This window comes from Homalodisca vitripennis, chromosome 5 (genome assembly GCF_021130785.1).
Source record: "Homalodisca vitripennis isolate AUS2020 chromosome 5, UT_GWSS_2.1, whole genome shotgun sequence".
Taxonomy (NCBI): domain Eukaryota; kingdom Metazoa; phylum Arthropoda; class Insecta; order Hemiptera; family Cicadellidae; genus Homalodisca; species Homalodisca vitripennis.
Genome location: NC_060211.1, coordinates 170679945 through 170696988, shown reverse-complemented (window position 1 = coordinate 170696988; position 17044 = coordinate 170679945). Strand labels below are relative to the sequence as shown.

General features: G+C 33.6%; 1 protein-coding gene across 1 annotated transcript in view; it reads right to left on the bottom strand.

Moving 5' to 3' along the window:
- Positions 1 to 16547, bottom strand: part of LOC124363152 (serine/threonine-protein phosphatase 6 regulatory ankyrin repeat subunit B-like) — a 32555-nt gene extending 16008 nt beyond the window's left edge. The window contains exons 1-2 of the mRNA XM_046818292.1: positions 16421 to 16547; positions 241 to 300 (exon numbers count right to left, since the gene is read on the bottom strand). The gene's annotated coding sequence lies outside the window, so the exon portion shown is untranslated. The remainder of the gene's footprint in view (positions 1 to 240; positions 301 to 16420) is intronic.
- Positions 16548 to 17044: the final 497 nt, after the last annotated feature.

Genomic DNA, 17044 nt, shown 5'->3' with positions numbered 1-17044 from the left:
TCCCGCCGAGTCCGCAACAGAAAAGCCCTAACCTCAGCCCCAAAGCGATCGCACTTGTCAATAATTCTATATCAATAAATCGAGAGAGCGTTCCACAATCGAAAAGTGGTGAAAGATTTATGAACTGAAAGTTATGTATGTTCCCTTAGCTATTTTTGATTGAACACTGATTTGGATTAACAGTGTCCAGGTCATCTATCGTGAAAGTAAAATAATTGAGTGATAACATTGTTTACTTACTTCAATTCCAGATAGCACGTTGTTTCTTCTTCACACTTATTTTGGGATCTCAGTTGACACCTGCAAAATATTAATTGTTAAACAAAATACTAAATAGAATAAATTCAAGTTTCGTTTAATAAACTGACTGTAATTCACTTTCCACAGTACATAATGTTTTTTCCATTGTACATAATTGATATAATAGTTCAACAAGTTTGACTTTAGCACGTCTTATTCAAGTATTTGGTGGTCCTGCAAATTCTACATAGTTCAGAGAGTGCGTCTTTATTACACTGGCAACACAAAATGAGGGAAAACGGATGGTAATTGTGTACAATAAATTACTTCATAGTCGACGTTTCAAAGTTATCTTCAGAAATGCTATCGTCTTTTGTTTCTTAAATTATACCAACTATTTGAAAGTTCACTTTTCACGATAAAATTTTTTAATTATGTAAGATTAAATATGTGCATTCAATCAATTATATCTTTATTTCTCATTTTGATACAATGCAGTACATGGAGGATTGTCATTAGCTTATGGATTAGTTTGTAATTGTAATCTTGTTCAAGCTACCTATGTAAAATAAATCGTGATTTGTAAAACAAATCCAACTATTTGAAGGCAAAACTGAATGATGTAAATTTATAAAAAAGTTAAAATCAGAAAATCATTAACAGAGTAATAGGTTTTGTTTATTAGTATCTGTTTGACGTTCTTTATGCTTTTTATGTTTATTTAAACGTTCTTATTTAATTTTAAAATTGTATTAATAACTTGACAAGTCATTAAATAAGCTGAATTTTTAATTTTGGAACTCTTATGTAAGGGAAATGTTAAAAAATTTCTTCTTGTGTTATATGAACTAGTTGAATTTCTTGAAAATCTGCTATTGTTTTTTTAATTTAAAAATATCTAAAATATACTTACAAGGCAGAATTAAAATATTTGCGGATCTAAATAATAGTTTACAATGTTCGTAAAATGGTTTATTACGTAAGATTCTTAATGCTATTTCTTTAAAACAAATATTCTATTAAAACTACTCAATGTTGAGCAGCCCCAGTTGATTAAACCATAAGGCATCATACTGTGGAAAGAGGCATAATATACACTTGTTATAGTGCAAAAATCCACACAGTTGACAAGATTTTTAGAATAAAGCATTTGGAATTAAGCTTTTTTTCCATTTGGTCGGAATGGTTCAAACAAAATTTTAATTAGTAATCAATTGATGTGTCAAGAAATTTAAATATTGTTGTTTTCATTATGTTTTCCGGATTAATAAGGCATTATGAACTTCCTGTTTTTGACAAAGAAAGCAGTTGTGCTTTTTCCCATTCATTTTTAATCCATTAATTGTAACCAATAATTCAGACACTTTTTACATTCAATAACGTCAAACTTAAGAGTCCTGGGCCACTTGCTATTACTACAGCAGAAATGTCATCTGCATATTAAATTATATTCCTTGTAGTTGCATTGTAGCGTACTGTACCTTTTTGGGAAAGTCAGAGACAAAATTAATAATGAAGTGGGTCCTAATATCAAGCCTTGTGGACAGCAAATTTTGCAAAGTTTCTAATCAGAAAAGTGAAAATTACCAAGTTCTTCTATCTTAACTTTTTGCAAGCGATTGGTGAAATATGATTTGAAAAGATTTAAAACAAGTCCTCGAATAACATATAGTTCCACCTTTTGTAACAAAATTTCTCTGTTCATGCAGTCAAACGCTCTTAATAAATCACATAAAATTGCAACCAATGCTAGTTTCTTATCAAATATTCCATATAATAAATCTGTTAAGCACATTATAGCATCAATTGTTGATAAGTATATAGTGAAACGAAATTGTTGTTCGTTTATTATACTAAACATTTTTAGGAAAGGTAGAAAACAGGGTTTGGACAGAGATTGGAAAAAAACTAGGACTCAACCATTTAATCAAACAACCTTTTTTAATTGCCATAAAATAAAAATCATTGACAAAGTCTCATTACAGCTTTCATTATAAATATAGCCAAGTCAGTTATAAATCTTAGATTAATTGTATCTTATGTTACACAAACATAAACCACAATACTCAAATACAGCCAGTGGCATTGGGGAATTTAAAATATAATGTTTTTTAATCAAAAGAACTTGTCCAGTGCAATAAAATGGGTTATCCAACAGCCATAAGTAATATTTATTCCAAAATATTTTTTTAATGTACATTTGGACTAAGGGTAACAATTGATTGTACACCCTCAGTGCTGTAACAGAATGGCTTTCAAGAGTTTTGCTCAATCTATTAAAATTAATAGATGCAGCATTTTTATTCCTGGTATATGGGGGGAGTGTTTTAAACTGCTAGGCTTTACTAATTGAGGATTTTGACAGATATATTTTATAAGACGAAAAAGATACAGGTTTATTATGGTCTGAATTTTACAAATAATAAAAGAGGTTTACAATGTTCAAGTGGCTGTGAGTTAGTAATAATTCTTATAGATTTTTTTTAGGATAAGATTGTTAATTTTACTTGCTTTGCCCCACACTACTAGTCAATACCTTATAATGGATTTAAAAAAGACTAAATAAGCCGTTCTCACATAATTTGTATTAACATAGAGTGTAAGCCGTCTGAGAAGATAAATTACTAATTACTATAGATAACTTAGTTGAAAGATAATTAATATGGGCATCCCAATTTAAAATTCTGTCAATAATGATTCCCAAGAATTTAGCATGATTAGATAGATTGCTTTGAGAGTTTACACATTTTTTTAAATGAACAGGATATTTAGAGTTTTAGATACATTTAGATGGAAACCGTTGTTTTTAAACCAGCTTGAAGCTTCTAATAAAGTATTTTGTGTTAGAATGTTTAGTTCCTCAGTGCTATTGCCTATATTTAAAAATGTTGAGTCATCTGCATACAAGATTGTTGTAGCAGAGACTGACGATGGCAAGTCATTAATACAGACCAAGAATAACAAAGGACCTAATATGGATCCCTGGGGGACGCCATACGTGACATTTACTTCCTGAGACCAGTTACCATTATTACAAACCTTTTGCTTCCTATTGCTTAAAAAGGATTTTAGAAATGAGAGAGGTACACTGCCCAATCCATAGTATGATAATTTCATGGCAAGATCATTGATATCAACACAATCAAAAGCCCTGCTCACGTCACATAAAGTGGCCTGAGCGATTGCTTTTCTTCAAAGGCTTGCGAGACATCTCTAACTAATTTGTGTAGGACTTGAAAGGTAGATTTATTTTTCCTAAAACCAAATTGCATAGAGTTTAGAATGTTGTTAGTTTCAAAATAATTAGAATTTGCTTATAAACTAGGATTTCAAGTAGTTTACCAACAACCGGAACTATAGAAATGGGGCGGTAATGTTCAGGTTTATTTTTTGAACCCATCTTAAACACTGGACAACCTCTTGAAATTTTAAGTTCTTCAGGAAAATAGCTCTCATTTAAAGAGAGATTAAAACATATTGTAAGAGGGACAACAATGCTTGGAATAATTTTCTTTAAGACATTATTGGACATGTTGTATATGTCACTACTGTCAGAGTTGCTTAGGTTTTTAACAGTTTCGATTATATCCTCAGGTCTGATATCTGTCCATTCAAAGGTTTCTGTTGGTAGTTTAATGTTAGATTTGTTAAGTATTTTTTGCAGCACCAGAGGAATTTCCCAAAGCGTCTTCAATTTCTGAGACAGAGTTAATGAAAAAATTATTAAAAATATCAGGGGTACCTAATGTTGATACTATTGCAATTGGCACCTGATGGTGATTGCTGCTGTTGATAATTTTCCATGCAGCTTTACACTTATTACTGCTTAGATTTATATAATTTTCTTTATGTTGGTGCTTAACTGAAGCGATAGCTTCTCTGTACTTGTTTTTCAGTGCTAAAAAGTGCTGCCTTACCTTAACATCACTTTTTGATATACTGTGGTAATACAAAAGATTTACCTTCATTTTAGCCAGATCATGGTTATACCATTCATTTTTAATATTTTTTTATTTGTTTAAGTCAGATTTTGTCAGTCTTTTAAAATATAATATAGTGTTGTTAAGCACAGTTCAAATTTTGTTGAAAAGTAGGTGTGAACTATGGTTGTTTTGGTAAATTAAATTGTCCCAGTCATAAGAGGCCAATTTTGTGCTAAGGTCATTCAGTGAGCGTTTAGGAAGAACAGTTTTCAGGCTAATAGTCATATCTAACTGACTTTCTTGGTTTTTGAAATTGGTGATACTCCCCAGATTCACAAGAATACCATTGTGATCTGAGAAGGGGAAATCTATAATTTGGCAGGTAGGATAACCTAAACAAATTCTGTTATTTGTAAATATATTGTCCAGGCAATTAGAAAGTCTTGTTGGGCTGAGATTCAGGTAGTAATAGTTGTATTGTCTTAACAGATTTTGGAGACCAAGAGCAGTTTCACTATCGGTTGTTACATCAAATTTGTAGTTTAGATCGCCTCCCATCACTATAGTGTAGTTGCTACAATTTGTAAAGTACAGTAGGACCTTGATATATCGAACCTCAATATATATCGAATTCCTCGATAAATCAAAGTTTTGTCATTCCCCTTGAATGTCCCATTTACTTCAATGCTAAATTTTACCTCTACATATAGAAGATTTCAAGTAAATAACCTCAATATATCGAATTTTTGCCAATAATTTTGCCTATTTTTTTTACCTCTATACATCGAAGTTTTCTTATAATTACCTCAACATATTGAAGTTTCAGTTTATCAACGAAACGAACTTTAGTACTGTTATTGTCGTGTTGTGCAAACGAACAACCATCAAAGTAGAGTAGGTACCATATTTTTCATATCGAGACTTGAAACCCCCACCACCAACACTCCTTTGTTTTCTGTAAACGCCAGTGGTGGATCATCACTCCACCCTCAGTTTAATTTTGGACGTTACCACGCGATTAGTGCGAGTTGAGCTTATCTTAGTGAATTATTGTGCGTGGCAGATTTTTCAACTGTGACACTGTTTTGTTTAAAAGTGCGATGGCAAAACAGAAAACTTTATCTTATCAAGATAAAGTTAAACTTATAGAGACTGTGGACGCCGGGAAATAAGAAAAAAGTGGACATTGCAAAGGAGTTTGGTATACCAGCGAATACTCTCTCGACCATATTGAAAAATAGAGAAAAATATGAATGCCAAGGAACTTTGTGTAAGAGAATAAAAAGGACCCGAATTCAAGGACGTAGATGAAAGTGTTTATCAGTGGTTTAAAACAGTGCCGTGATAAAAACCTTCCTGTAAGTGGCCCAATTTTAAAATAAAAAGCAGCACAGTTTGCTGCGCAATTAAATAAACCTGACTTTCGAGCAAGCAAACGGTTGGCTCCAAAACTTTAAAAAAAGAAATGAAGTGATTTTCAAAAAGGTGACTGGCGAAAGGGCGAGTGTCGATGACAATGTTTGCACAGAATGGTCGCAAAAAAACTGCCTGATCTTGTCAAGGGATACAAACCTGACGACATTATTAATGCCGACGAAACAGGTCTTTTTTACCAGTGTCTTCCTGACAAAACTTTATTTTTTTTAAGGTGACACTTGCCACGGAGGTAAGAAATAGTAAACAAAGAGTTACATTGCTGCTTGGAACAAATCAAATTGGCACCGTGAAGCTTAAACCATTGATGATAGGAAAATCTAAAAATCCAAGGTGTTTTCAAAGGGGTTCAAAGCTTTCCAATGGACTACACATCAAACAAAAAAGTCATAGATGAACTCAGGGGTTTTTTGAGAAATGGCTAACGGACTTGGACAGACAAATGAAGAAAAAGAAGAAAAAAAATACTCTTGTTTATTGACAGTACACTTTCATCTACGTCCTTGAATTCTAGTCCTGCCACCATAAAACCTTTGTAAATAGTGTATATAGTTTTAAATACTTGACAAAATTGTTCTGAACAAATTGCAAACAGTTTTTAAACAAAATTGACACAGTCTATCTGGTTTTATCAGTCAAAGACGAAGACATCAAGTATCAAGTAAGTAAGTAAGACAACGCTACTGCTCACGGTGACATCCCAAAAAATGAAAAACGTAAAAATCGAGTTCTTACCTTCCAAACACCACATCCAAGCTACAGCCATTGGATCAAGGAAATAATTTAAGAACTTTAAAGTTCATTACCCGAAGGAAGTTGTACACCTCTTCCTTCGTGACCTCGAGGACAAGAACCCTACAAAAATAAGCCATACTTGATGCAAATGTGGATGGCTTCTAAGGCGTGGAACAATGTTACCGAAAATACTATAAAGAACTGCTTCAAGAAAAGTGGCTTTAAACAGCAAGTTGACGAAGAAGAGGAAAGTGTTGTAGAAGACTGTTTCAATTGTTGAAACGGATAACGGTGAACTTGCTAGTCCTGTACTGTGGAGACAAGTGACTCAGGCCCTTACTTTGCGGCCAATTAAGCGATGCAGACATTATTGCATCCGTTTCCAAGGACACGAGTGTAGAAGGACAGTGTAGTCGAGGACGGGGAGGATGATGACGACAACAAAGTCGAAACGCCTGACCCCACCCTTCGCGATTGCCCGGTGCCATCAACACGTTGCGAAGTTTCCTCCAAAAGAAGACGTCTATGGATGACAAAATAATCCAGTCTTTATCCATTTTATACGACGCGTTGGACAAAGTGACTTTCACAGGTAGACAAACTACAATTTCAGATTTTTTTTAACAACAGTAAATAAGTTTTGCAAACTCTTTATAACATGTACGTAAGCCTACATTACAGTAGCATTTTAAACATTTAAAATACAGTACAGTATAACCGTATTTCAGACTTGTGGCATTTATACTGTACAACATAACTTTTTAAAGACGTTACAGTATTTCATATTCATATTTATGTAATATTACTCTATACGTTTAGTTAAAAAATAAATAAATTTAAATTGATGTATGGTGTACTTGTTTATACTAATTTCTTATTCACATTTCCCGATAAAGTAATGTACGCGATTCTTAATTTGTACTGTATTATTGTAGTGGGTGTGGACCTCTATATATCGAAGTCTGTCAGAGTTAACCTTGATATAATGAATAATACAACAACAGTTGTAAACCTCTATATATCGAAGTCTGCCCCAAACAGCCTTGATATATCGAACCTCATTATATTGAAATTCTTGATATATCGAAGTTTTGTAAATCCTCTTGAGGTTCGATATATCAAGGTCCTACTGTAGTTCAATAAATCTTCTAAAGATTTAACAAAAATTTGGGATTGCCCGATCTTGAGTGGTATATATATAATTCACGAAAACGAATTGAGCTATAAACTTGTCAGCTATCACAAAGGGTCCTTGCAGAATTCTTCTTTCTGTCTGTATTTTTTCCACTGGATATCTGAAGATCAAGTCAAACTATGGACTCACTTACTATTACCTTGTAAAAAATTAAGTTTTAGTTCAATCTTTCTACTATTGTATGTACAGTTACAGTATCATTTTAATGAAATATTACCAACTCTAGTATATTATTACAACAAACCAAACGTTTATCTTCAACATGTTATGTTAGTTTACAAAAAAAAAGCATTAAAATAACTAATAAAGACAAAAGCGATGCAAAAAATACCCAGACCTACATTTTTTAATTTTGAAAAATAAATATTCTTGCCAATAAAATTTCAATTTAAGCCATCAAATAATTGTGTATTAATCTTTTTTTTCTCAAGACGCAATCAAAACAAACAAAGTGTTCTATCATTATATTATGCTCAAGAACTCAAATTACTCTTGTTTGAGGTTTTTAAATGACCAATGGGTATATATTCAATTTTTATTTACCTACATAGCCCAAACCCCTACAGTGTGTTAATTTTTGCACTTCTTGATTGGTTAATTTTTCGGCGTAGTTCATTTCAAGAGGCAGGCACAGCTCTTTCTCTTGTTTATTTTTTGGTGGTAGTAAGTGATGTTTTCTGCATATCCAATATACAAGTTTTTTGCCATAAATACTACTACTGTTGTCAGTATGGACAGTAAAAACATTTTCTTAATTGTGTGTAAAGAAAATTCGAATGAAAAAACCCCTATCAAAGCAATATATAAGTTCAGTTTAAATTGGCCATAATTGAAGGCAATCATGTGTTTACCATTATTCCTGCAATGATATAGTTAAGTACTTAGTAGTTTGTACCACAATTATCTGAAATTCTTTACTAGATATAACTACAAGATTATTTATAGTTTACCTTAATTTATAGTATTAAATTTAGATAGTAACTTTGTCTTTGATATCTGAATTACACTACTGACCACTTACTGCATACTTAATATGTGCTAAAATATACAGCTAAAAGTATATTTTTACTACATATTTTAATTTTCTTGACTGATATCTTGTTTAACAGTGGTTGCAGAAAATGTTGAAATAAGAAGTGTTTTTACTATCAAGATTACTCTATATTTTCAAGGTTATAAATGTAAAGAAATTGAAAATAGCGGTGAGATCAATGACACATATGGTGGTGCTGTCATAAAATAATGTTTGACCTCTTTACTGAAAGATTACTCTTTCAGTTAATAATAATTGTTGGCTGTAATGAAACTTTGGAGACCAGTGGGACATCACCCAGAGAGATTTTTGAATAAGAATAGGACTGGTAAGTTAACCAGGGACCCTGAGAATGTCCATGTAAAATATCAGTACAATCAGTCCACTAGTTTTTGGACAAAAAACACACAAACAGACACTATTCGATTTTTTATTTATAACAGTGCAGATAAAACGTGTTATAAATAGAAATATAGCTTCACTGTAATACAATCTTAAAAGTCTATAACGTAATTCAGTTTGACATTATTTTTCCAATAATAATTCAAACAAAGTTAAATCTTATGTCTGGTATTTCAGTAATGGTAGCTAAATATGGGAGGGAAATACCACTCTTTGTTAATAACCTTTTATAAAATAACGTGTAGAGGTTCATGTAATCTGTTACCATGGAAAAATGTTACCAGCCGGTCTAAACACGGTATTATCATGCTGTGCCTGATATGACATTAATAATTTGCAAGTAAACTAAGACTAAATTTAAATGTGTAATAGTGCTCACATGACCTGAGTTTAAATTTAGATACTATCTGGAGGGATGTTTTCCTTTTTTCACCAGGAATGCGGGGGGGTAGCGCCAAAACCGAACCACACTGATGGCCAGGGGTATTTCCAATCGGTACATTCTCGACCTAAGATCAAATCCCAAATCGTCCAACATGATCTAATGTCGGAGAAGTTGGACGATCAGGGACGTGATCTGATTTTGGGAAAGTACTGATCGGAAATGCCCCTGACCATCAGTGCGGGCTTTAGTGGCGCCAAATCTGAGGAAAAATATCCCTCAAGATAGTGTACCCAAATTCAAGGTCAAATCATGTATAAAAATTATCTTCAACTTCAGTACTACTAGTAAAATATTTATTATAATCTAATATAAACTTGCATATATCACTTAATAACATTCTATAGTAATTTTCATTCCTAGCCTCATTCCTTGTACGAAATCGCCTTGGCTGTTTCTGATCACTGAGTAACCTGATATTTAAAAGTCGCTATGAGAACGGCAAATCATTTAGCCCAGCTGTTACTGATATAACAGTATTTCGGTAGTAGGTTACCACTGATTAACCTGTTACAGACAATAATACTGCCCATCTTTAATGTCTGTAAGTACAATGACGATGCACATGTTTTATTTTATGTTGCAAGGTGTCAGACATGTTTATATACTTTAAAATAGTAAAAAGTAAATAAATGTTACACTGTATCGTTTGTTACATTTTATAACTACGCATAATCTAGATAGTTTTTATTCATCATAAAATTATTACTTTTTAAGATATAAAAACAGTTCAAGTGTACTGTAACTTGAAATAACTTACCATTATTTAGTTTACGTAGTTATATTGAGAATTCGTTACTCAGGATATCCATGATTCGATAATCATGAATATCAATAATTAGAGTTTGGGAAGCTTATTATACTGCAGCCGCCTTGTGGATAACCATGGCATGCAGTACTCAACTCCTGCGACAGTAACTCTAAAACCGTCGGTTTGTTCCAGAGGACAATAACATAGGCTAGTAACATGAAAATCGCATTTTGCTACTCCTGCCGTTAACATTTGTGTAATTTTTGTGTCCTGACAATAAAAACAAGCACAAGTGTTCTCGTACGCGCAACTGCAATCAGTGTCAGCCAGTTGTACACAAGAATTGGAGTGCTGTGTCAAGCAAAATAACAGTCTAGTGTAAACTTACCCGTACTGCAAAGTGTGGCGAGTAGTTTCACACAGTGTTCGGAAAAACTGGCGAGCCGTGGACACTAATTTTGTGAGTAAAATTAACATTTAAATTATAAACAATGCTGATATTACTTTTACGTGTTAATTTAGTTTGAATTGACTGTTGCAACAGTCAGCAAAACTAAGATAAAAATTATTATCCTCATTAACCAAATGCAACAGCAGTCGAAAAAGTACTCCAGAAAATTACTTGTAAATGTAAATACAGCCTGATAATCTATAATAAACCAATAGCTTCCAAATCTAATTATAAATAACAAAAACGTACATTGATATTATCTGGAGGCTAATATTTTCAGCCTCCCAAAAGAAGTGATGTCAGGGAGGAGGCCCTATCTATCCCTATCTACATTTGTTATTATTATTGTATGTGTGTGTAGATAAATACATACATATGTATCATAAATATAAAAAATAAACTTAAACTTTAGTACTAATAGCCTTCCTCCAGAGTGGCGTCTGACCTACTCTCACTAAATAGAAGTCTTCTCGGTTTATAAGTCTGATCGCGAGACATGGTCACCTGAGGAAGCATCTTCACAGAGTCGGCATCCTTCAGAAGGATCCGCTCTGTAGGATGTGTGATGAGCAGGATGAAACTGCCGAACACTTGCTCTTTGATTGCCATCTTTGGTAGTTTGGACAAGGCTGGTAAATTTCCCCAGGAGGACCTGATAGGTTGTTTTTGGCGGTTTGTAGAACTGCTGAAATCATGGACTGGTAGGCCTCATGGTGTGCTTCCAGGGTGCGCAAAAGGTCCTTGAGGCTTAAGGGCATGGCAGTAGGCCGCCCCATAGAAGAAGACGAAGAAGTACTAATAGTAACATATTTATGATAACCTAATCTAAACCTACTTTTTAGCCTAAGATACAAATCTACAAATAGTAGATAGGAACAGAGTCGCTTACTTCTTGCTAACACCGCTTCCTTTTGGGAAGCAGCAAACAAGAACAAATAGTCATAATGAATGTAATTTTCACAGTAAATCTGTTCTTTCGGTACTTACGTATTAATGCCACGGCAGCAAAAATTAATGGTTATCAAGTGCAGACAATCTAAACCTAAATCTTTGGCGACAAAATATAAAATAAAACACATTATTTGACATAAAAACACTTTAGAAATCCAAAAAAACTTTATTTAAAAGCAAAGTATTCTTTAGGATTTAGATAGAAAATGTACTGATAAAGAATTCAAAAAAGATTCAAAACTGTCTTTATTTTCTTTCAACTGATGCTGTCGCCATATGAACTCTAATAAATAAGAATCCAAATAATGTCTTACTGTTTCTCTATGTCTCTTAGTTTTGCAGAATTTTTGCTGCAGTGGCGTTAATACGTTATGACTATATAAACTACCGAATATTACAAAATCAAAATGTCAAAGCGAATAACATTGTAAATATTTAAAGATATAGTACTTATAGTTCAGCTATGTTTTTATATTTAAATACTAATAATGGTACTTTGGAATTATCCAGAGGCCATTATCTTTTTAACAGTTTCTTGGTATTACATTTTTGCTTCAGTGGTGATAATACGTAAGTACCGTTCTTTCTAATAATATAATTATTTTACGACCTCGGTAAGAAACACTCTTACAAAAATGATGGATGGCAAAAAAGAAAACATCTTTCCAGATAGAACTTAACTTTTTATATTTGTAATACGTATATACGTAACTTTTTATATTTGTGATACGTATATACGTAACTTTTTATATTTGTAATACGTATATAAGTATTTACCCTAATTATATAGCTGGTAATTATCATATTAACGGCCGGAGCACGTAAAATACAAGTTTCGCGTTATTAACTTATTGGAATCGTCCTATAGAACAAAAAAATATAAGGTTTGATGGGGTGGAAATGAGAAATAACGAAATTCTAGAACATAAAAAAATGGACCAACTGTTCACGCGCAGAGCAATATTTCCATGTTGTACATTCACGTCGGGCGTTACGTGACCTTTTGCGACCATGATTCAACCTTGTGATGACGTCATCGGATGCGTCGCCATATTTGCAAACGTAAATGAAAAATAATACTGAAATGAGCAGAATTTTGATCCAAATGAACAATGTGTTTCTTAATTTAGAGCTACAAATTAATTAGTTGTTATCAAATTAGACGAGTGCCTCCGGCCATCAGCGCGGGCTTCGGCTGATGTCAACAAAAGAAAAACATCCCTCGATAGTATCTATCAGTAAAATATCAAATTCTAGAGGGGCTGATCAGAAATATAAATAGAAATGTAATGCAAAGGCAATTATGTAAAGTAAAAAAACTTAATAAATCATGAAAAACTCTAATATAAATATATAAATGGATATTAACAGAGAAAACGTACCATTAGTGTGTTGGCAGATATAGCTGAGCAGCAGCAACAAAAAAGTGGTGGAGCCTAGTATGTGGGTGGGGATATTTTGCCTTGAAAAGGAATTCTGCCAGGTACCCGACAAAATGGTCACTCCGGACACCATACCGAGGGATGTTGGCCCTGACTTCTCTCGTCTCTCAATGGTGTTCGTATGTGCACCGGTGTCAGGGTCAACAAAATTAATTGAATGATTCACGGAGAGGTGCCTAAATCCCTCGTCACCGAGACAGTTGTAGGCCCTCCAAGTCACTAACAATTGTCGTACCTGGCAGAACCCATTGTTTAATTATGTCGAGCAGAGCGACGCTATCGCGTTGTTCAACAGAAACAAGGAAGGAATCTCTGCTCTGCCTTTCGATTCCCCCAAAAACCCACTGTCCCTGAATTCTTCTGCCACGATTGTATTTTCTCCTTCCAAATTTAGCCTCATCAATTTCAACGACTGTCAGAGGACCGCCAATTTTCTTCGAAGACGTTGAAATGTGATGAAAATACACTTTGCGGCAGAAAGAATACCAGTCCACCACACAATTTGCAGAAACGCCAAACTCCAACGAAATATAGCGTTGTCTCTGTGGCTTTAGGTGCAGCAACGTGGTCACCAAACCAAAACCAAAATATGTCTCTAAGTCTAAGCGTTTGACCATAAAGCATTTGACAGTGTTAGTCATGCTAAGTTATCGCAGTTTGGTATCCATGGGAAGGAGTACAACTGGCTAAAATCATATATACAAAACAGATAGCAGTTTGTGGAAATACATAATCTGAATAACAAGAATAATTTAACTAGTAAATATAATTCTATTTTAAAACAAACTTCTTATGGTGTTGCTCAAGGATCCATTTTGGGGCCACTTCTATTCCTCTGCTACCTAAAAGGAATTCCAGAGCTAGATAAATTATGCTTATACGCTGATGATGCCACTCTAAGAATTACTGCTTCATCTAAAGAGGAAATAGAGGAGTTTGCTTTTCTCAGCGTATCAAAAGTAAATCAGTTTTTCAAAGAAAACAACTTAATTTTAAATCCAACAAAAACAAGCTATATGGAATTTTGTACCAACCAATGCAGAAATAAAATTGATCCTCATATAGAAATAGATGAAGTGGCTATAGTTAAAGAAGAAGAAGTAAAGTTTTTGGGTTTAACGTTAGACAGTTCGCTGACATGGAATAAACATTCAGAAAAAATAGTTTCAAAAATTAACTCTGGTTTATATGCTCTCGCAGAATGTCAAAATTATGCTCACAAGAAATTCTAAAAATGATTTATTTTTCACATATCCATTCACATATTATAGCCTATTTGGTATCTCATTATATGGATCCACATCAATAAAAAATTTAAATTCAATTTTAGTGATACAAAAAAAAGCAATTCGTGTCATTTTAAAACTTAAATGGAATGAAAGTGTGAAGGATCACTTTCCTCAACTGGGTATCATGACGGTTTACAGCGCATATATATATGAAACTATAATGTCAGTGATGAACCGTACTCATAGCTTAGGCAAGAGTGGTGAGACCCATAATTATAATACAAGAAATAGAAATAATATGGCAGTAGCTCAACATAACTTACACTTTTTCTGTAAAAAACCAATATACATAGGCTAGGAGCTAAATTTTTTAATTTGCTGCCAAGCAATATAAAATTAATTATTTAAAAATAAACTTAAAAGCTATCTGACTGAAATGCCGTTGTACTCCTTTTCTGAATTTTATACAATTCACAATAGTTTTTACAATCATTAAAATTACATTGTATTATATTTGGTTAGTACTAATGTAAATCATATTTAGTAAACTTAACCATTTACTTTCTTAATCATGTGACGCCATTCATGTACACCATGTGTAACAATCAAATAAAGATTTTTCTGATTCTGATTCTGCGTGTTCTTTCAAAAAATGAACGTGCCCAAGCCGATTTTTAAAAATTACAACAATTAAAACTTTTTTTTACTGCTTTTTCGAATTTTTCTATTGCAACGAAACAACAAAGTCTCCCGGTTTAAAAACAAAACGTGACCGCACGACAAACAAATACACTCATTATTAAAAATTCCATGTTCTATTAAAAAGGAAATAATCTCGTTTCGGTTAAAACAAACTCTTTACGTGCCCTACAAAACACTCCGACACACAATTCATTACGGTTGGTCGAACTACTGGATTGTTAATTCATAATTGTCATGCACTCATTTAAACCAACCTACTGAACACGATATCTTGTGAAGCAGTGACTCATGCCCCAGAGAGCTCAGATAACAGATACGCTATCAGGCCGTTACCAGTCCCAGCCGCAGATAATATTCAAGTAAACAGATTATCCAGACACAGCACACAAACTGAACATTAAAACATTAGAAACTAAACTACTTATGAATATACCCCCTAAAATCATGTTATTTGTCATTTGCCCCCCCTAATACTATATATATTTTTTGTTCAGGAGGGTGAGCAGAATACGTTGATAACGTCAAATTCGTGATTTTCCCGCTCGGCAATAGTAGATAGAGACATAGTACCCTCCTCGCCAACATCGCTTCCTTTTGCAAGGTAGAAAACAAGAACGGATCATCATAATAACAAGTAATTTTCACAGTAAGTCAAATAAAATTTGTTCATTCCATTAATGTAGTCTTTTTAGATCCTAGATAATATAAACCCCCCAAAAAGAGGTTTCCAGATAATGCTAAAGTACTAAAGGAGCTGGTTAGCGGGAAGCTTGGAGTATTCTTGTCTGCAGTGCCATCCCCAACCACCCACAAACAACCCCCCTCAAGGCGAGACCATGAACAGTTAGTAAACAACCAATGCCATTGCTTAGGCTGTCTGCCTGTCCTATCATTGAGACTCGCTCGTATATATCCCCATCTATAAAAATGGTGGTCAGTTAAGTTTTGAGAAATAGTTCAATATTATTTTTTTTTAAGTTTTGGTAAAAAGTTAAGTAAGCACCACATTTGTTTGGCACTAACTATACCACATGCTCTAGCACGGAGTGGAGAGGGAAAGTTGATATGTGCATGCTCTAGCCTAGGTTCATGTGGCTTGACTCCTTCAGTACCACATAGTTTGGTATAAAGAGATCCTTACTGAAAGGTGTTGTGACTTGGTGTCAGAGTTGTTTGGAAAAACTGCAGAGCTGTGTCCACTAATTTAGTGTGACACTAAAATTCCAATTTTAAACATTGCTGATATTACTGTCATGTGTGAACAGTTTGCATTGACAGTCACAACATCCAGCGAAACTGAGATAAAAATTGTTATCCTTGTTCACAAAATAGACCATGGAGCAATCTTTACTCCCAAAAATTACTCAAGTGTAAACTCAACCTATTGATGTACAATTAACAAATATCTTTCAAATTGAAACAATTATAAATATATTAACAGAAACATAAACACATTTTCCACGATTATGAAATAGTGTATAAATTATTACCTAATATATTTGCTTATCTTCCACTTCGACGAACTTTACTATTAAAACTCACTGGTCTGTCACTGTCACTCTCATAACCTAACAAACAGGTCACACTGCCGTGAAGTTAACTTCACTTTATCGTCCACACCACGGATACTAGACTTATTCTAGTATCCGTGGTCCACACCGTAAAGTTATCGTCCGTCTGTATTCTGTGCTTCAATGTTGCAGACATCAATCTGAAGGCGCTGACAAAAATTCAAAAATTAAGGTAAATTGTATAAAAATAGTTACAAAATCTACACAGTTTTTAGTGTTTATTATTTTCCACAAAGGTTTCCCATTAAATGTATTATAAATAAAAATCCCAAATATAATAACTCAACCGTAGAAATGTAACGGAATGGACGTTCTCTACTAAAAGCCACTCCTAAGACTAAACCAAACAAGTGCCCGCAATGAACATTTGTACACAGATGCTCTGTAAGCTGAATTTTAATATACAAACGTCAAAAAGGTGGTGTCGGCCGTCAGAGGTCCTATCGTCTAAATTAAATGCACCGTAAGACGTGCGTTCACGAATAAAAGTCACTCCTGAGACTAAACTAATCAAGTGCCCGCAATGAAACTTTGTACACAGAT